Raw genomic sequence first — 5705 nt, forward strand, 5'->3', positions numbered from 1 at the left:
ATCTAAAATATACCTGGAACTCAAAATATTAAATCCCTCAACAACAAATCCTCAAAGAAACAACTGCCCAATAAATAAGTGGGCTAAAGACTTAAAGAGAAACTTTTCTGAAGATGAAAGAAGGATGGCCAATAGATACATGAAAAAATGCTCAACCTCTCTGGCCATAAAAGAAATGCAAATCAAAACAACATTGAGATACCACCTCACCCCAGTTAGAATAGCTATAATCAAGAACTCTGATAACAACAGATGCTGGAGGGGATGTGGACAGAAGGAATCCTACTGCATTGTTGGTGGGAGTGTAAACTTGTTCACTTTGGAAAGTAGTATGGAGGTTCCTCAAAAGATTCCACATAGAGCTTCCCTATGACCCAGCAATCCCACTTTTGGGCATTTACCCAATGATCACAAACAAGACCATACTAAAGCTACCGGCACAACTATATTTATTGCAGACTCCGTTTCTGATGGCAGCAGGCACTGGATTCCCACCCAGGGTCCGGAGAAGAGAATGGAAGCCAGCAGGGGGCAGCAGAGGCTCAGGCAGGTAGGAAGTGTGTGGGTCCAGCACCACCTGCCTCCCTCAGTCTGAGTATTTCCTCCTCCGTCTCCCTCTGACTGGATACAATTCTCCTGACAGATGTGCTAGAACACCCGAACTTTCTGCATGTCACACAGTAAGTAGGTGAGTTTAGGAAGCTCTCCAAGTGTTGTCACTTGAAAAATAGAGAATATTGTACTAACTCACAAGATTAAATAAGTAAATCTCTGGGAACTACTCAGAGCTGTGCCTGGCACATAGTAACACTACAAATACAGCAGCTATTGTTCATAGTGTCATTGCTTATTGAGCACTCAGGATAGAAAGATGGCGTGAATAAGATGAATTAAGATAGGTTTGCACAGAGAAAGCTGGCAGGATCATGAGAGGTAGATAAGGAACTACTGCCTAATTCTGAGAAGGAAAAAAGAGGCAAGTGGGGGTATGGACAGTATCTGGAGGCTGAAGCAATCCAAAGCAGCTTCAGAGGAGGGAAATGGTTAAGGACTGAGATATAGAGACCTTCTGAGTAAAGAGAACAACACATAGAAAGTTAATAGGTGTAGGGAACTTTGAGTTTGAGTCCTTCCATTTGGACCACAGTGCTAGACGCAAAAGAGAATGTAAAAGGGAAGAGAATGGAGAGGTAAGTAGGGTCCAGGTCATGGCAAGAGTAGAGGGTCAGGGACTTAGGGCTTGGGTCTGTGATCTCCCAATGCACATAATCCCCACTGTGGCATACGGGAATAAAATGATCGGTTATGGGGCCTGAACTCTGAGCCTGGGCACAGTCTCTCAGCTCTTCAGCTAGCACCTTGAGCCACAGCACCACTTCCGGCCTTATTCTGCTTATGTGGTGGTGAGGAATCGAACCCAGAGCCTCATGCATGCACGGCAAGCACTCTACCACTCAGCCACCTTCCCAGCCTGAGAAAAAAAACTAACATTGGTATTCAGTTGCGTTTAGGAAATCAGTAAAGCAGAGCTCTGGGTGTATCTGTGAGGCATTTTCAGAGAAGATTAGCTAAGTGGGAAAGAGTTGCTCTGAATATGGTTGAGACATGGTCTTGTTTACAATTCAGACTGGCCTTGATCTTGCAGTCTTCCTTGCCTCTGTTTCCTCAGTACTGAGACTACAGCATACACTACCATGTTCATCACATAGTAGGCGTAAGGGGCAGATCCTGGATTCAAAACCTGCTTTTAATATTAAAGTCTATGGTTTTAACTTTTAGAGGATACAGTCCTTATCATCCCTCCCCGCCCCCCAATCCCATATATTTCTTTGAAATAAATTCTCAGGCATTGCGATTCTTGGGACCAATGAATAAGGATTGGGGTGTGTGTGTGTGTGTGTGTATGGTTTGTCACTTTGTTTTTCCAAATGAAGGAAACTTTGGGAGACTCTGCAAGATAATGACAAATTCAAGTCCTATGTAACTATTTGTGTTCAAGGCTTTTCTGAGACTTTGTGTACTTCCTGGTGTTCTGTGAACCACATTATATTTTTTTCCATTATTGTACTGGGCAATGAAGTCTGGGAGCTCTACAGACAACCAGCAGTTCTCTCAGCGTTCTGATCAGGAAATACCCATGCCCAACAGCCCCAAACAGGTTCTTCCGGTATTTCCATCTCAGTGAATGTCCAGTGAGCCTCCTTGAAAAGAAACTCCTGGTCCTGCGGGGCACTGATTTCTATGGCCAGTGTGGCTTTCTCCATGCTGACATCAGCTCTGTGCCCTGTCATGTTCTCAGCTCTACCTTGACCACAAGTACCCTGTAGTTGGTAATTTCCAAATTAGGTTACAAAATGTCCCAGGAGAGGTGATTAAACAAAAAAAAAATACAGATTTGGCTCATGGAATGTTAGAATTCTGACTCCAAGAGCCAGTTTCTGGTGGAATCTAGACACAAAATGTGATCTGCTTACCACCTTTAAACCTCTGCATTGAGAGGCTCATGTTTTCCTCCCCAGCCAATGGCCTGTTGCAACTTCCATCTCCAGATTTGCTATTAAAAGTGCTCAAAGTTAACTTGGACACACAGGTACAAAAAATAAATAAATCCGGGGCTGGGAAGGTAGCTAAGTAGTAGAGTGCTTGCCTTGCATGCATGAGGCCCTGGGTTCGATTCCTCAGCACCACATAAGCAAAAAGAAAAAAGCCAGAAGTGGCTGGCTGTGGCTCAAGTGGTAGAGGGCTAGCTTTGAGCTGAAGAGCTGAGGGACAGTGCCCAGGCCCAGAGTTCAGGCCCCATGACCGGACCCCCCAAAAAAATCTATTCCCAATAACATCATTGCAACTCCTCCCTACCCCCTGCCAGTGTAAGTTCCGTAGGGCAGAGTCTCTGGTTTTCATTTCTGTTTGGCATGTAGTACTTAACAAATGTGCACTGAACAGAGGAATAAACTTATTCCTCTCTCAAAGCCGCTATTACAGCTGGGCACCAGTGGCTCACGTCTGTAATCCTAGCTACTCAGGAGGCTGAGATCTGAGGATCATGGTTCAAAGCCAGCCCGGGCAGGAAAAGTCCTTGAGACTATTATCTCCAATAAACCACCAGAAACCCAGAAGTGACGCTGTGGCTCAAGTGGTAGAGCACTTGCCTTGAGATGAAGAGCTCAGGGACAGCACCCAGGCCCAGAGTTCAAACCCCACAACCTATTTTTTTTAAAAAAGGCCATTTTTGTTGCTTGGGATCATCAATAGTCCTGTTGTTCTGACACTTGAACTCAGGACCTCACAGTTGCTAGCAGGTACCATTTGAGCCATATGTCTAGCTAAATATCTGTAGATATACAGTAAAAAAAAAAAGTGAAAACAAGAGAAAAGTATAGAGAGAAAATTTAAATCACTTCTAAGAAACCACTCATGAATCTGCAGCCATTAACATTTCCCCTAGTGACTTTGATAATAAAAGTGCTTCAAGGTAGCTCAAGGTGAGAATAAAAATTACAACTTAGTGATGCACTGGTAGCTCACACTTATAATCTTAGCTACCCAGGAGGCTGAGATCTGAGGAGTGCAGTTCAAAGCTAGCCCAGGTAGAAAAGTCTGTGAGACATTTACCTTCCGGTAACCACAAAAAAGTCAGAAGTGGAGCTGTGGCTCAAGTGGTAGAGTGCTAGAGTTGAATGAAGAATCACAGGGACAGTGCCCAGGCCGAGTTCAAGACCCAGGACCGGCAAAATAAATACATAAATAAATAAGTATTCCTAAAAATAGCTCTTGGTATGGTCCTCATGCCTTCACACTTACATTTCTCCTGGTACCAAGTTACCACCTGCTCTGGTCCACATCTTTTTCAAAGAGGTTAGCGTTAGAATACGGTAAACTTTTTGCATAACAAAATTAATTTTTTAAAAGCAAATCTTGGTCTGGCAGTTGCTCTAGGCTGCTGGAGGAGGTAACTGGTGTCACAACATCAAATAAACAAGCACAATGGGTTGGGTGATGCAACCTTAAAAGAGCTGCGAAGGTTCCCAGCATGTGAGCATCATCCCAGTGATTGAAATGCACGGGTCCTGTTTCTTCTGTGCTGTGTCTCTCTACACCACAGTCCTCTCCGAAGCTCTGTCTTAGTCTGGTCTGCATTACTGTAACAGAATACCTGATGCTAGCTACTGTATAGTACAATTTATTTGACTCACAGTCCTGGTGGCTAGAAAGTTCACATCACCTGGGGCCAGCTCTGTAAGCCTCCTTTTCTTCACCAACAACATAAGAACATGGAGGAAAAGCAGAAAGAAGGATAATTTTGTGCAGAAGGGGCCGAGTATATGAAATGGAGTGGCCTTGTTTTATAGCATATTCTCTTAAGATTTGTCTGCCTGGACTGGCTTTGTCAACCACAATCCTCAGGTCTCAGCCTCTTGAGTAGTTTAGGATTATTACAGATGTGAACCACCAGTATCTGGTGAGAAGTGCTTTTTGTGTGATAGAAATAGTGTGTGAATTGGACACTGGTGGCTCACACCTATAATCCTAGCTACTCAGGAGGCTGAGATCTGAGGATCATGGTTCAAAGCCAGCCTGGTCAGGAAAGTCCATGTGACTCTTATCTCCAGTTAACCATCAAAAAACCAGATATGGAACTGCAGATCAATTGGTAGAGTGCTAACCTAGAGCAAAAGAGCTCAGAGATAGTGTCTAGGCACTTAGCACTTACTTCAAGCCCCAGTACCTGCCTGCGTGCACGCACGCGCATGCGCACGCGCGCGCGCACACACACACACACACACACACACTATTTTCCTCATTCAAGTTTTTGTTTGTTTGTTTGTTTGTCGGTAAGGGGCTTGAACTCTGGGCCTGGGTGCTGTCTCTGAGCTCTTCAGCTCAAGGCTAGCGCACTACCACTTGAGCCACAGCGCCACTTCCAATTTTCTAGTGGTTTATTGGAGGTAAGATCTCATGGGCTTTCTTCACCAGGCTGGCTTTGAACTGCTATCCTCAGATTTCAGCCTCCTGAGTAGCTAGGATTACAGGCATGAGCCACCAGCACCCAGCTCATTCAAGTTTTCTTTATGACATACTTTTTAAATCTTTTCTCCATAATGATAAGTTTGTAACTATTTTTATATCTATTTTGATATTAATATGAAATCATAAATGCATTATTTTTACATTTATTTACCACATCCATGTGGAACCAAAGCTATGGGCTCAGGGCTGGGGGCACAGAGGTAAAACACGAACTTACAATTCAGTGAGAGAAAAGATGGACAATAAAGGAAAGAACTATGCCTAAATGTGAAGTTGCCCTTACAGCTAGTGCCAACAAGTAAACTATGGTGGGATCACACAGAGACAGAGTTTCTAGAAAAGTTCCCCAGAGCAAATGATATGATACTGAAATCTATAGCAAAAGAATCACTTTTGTAGCCAGAGAAAGGACAGAGAAGCTCAAGGCAGAAGGAAAAGCATGAGCTGGGAGCTGGTGGCTCACACCTCTAATTCTAGCTACTCAAGAGGTTGGCATTTGGATGATTATGGTCCAAGGCCAGCCTGGACTAAACGTCTGCAAGACTCCATCTTCAATGAATCAGCCAAAAGCTGGACCATAGACATGGCTCAAGTGGTAGAGCACTAGCCATAAGAAAGAAAGTCAAGCTAGTGCATGAAAGGAAAAGCAGAAGCCAAAGACAGGAAGGAAAATGAGG

This window comes from Dipodomys ordii, unplaced genomic scaffold (genome assembly GCF_000151885.1).
Source record: "Dipodomys ordii isolate 6190 unplaced genomic scaffold, Dord_2.0 Scaffold18, whole genome shotgun sequence".
In the NCBI taxonomy this organism is placed as follows: Eukaryota; Metazoa; Chordata; class Mammalia; order Rodentia; family Heteromyidae; genus Dipodomys; species Dipodomys ordii.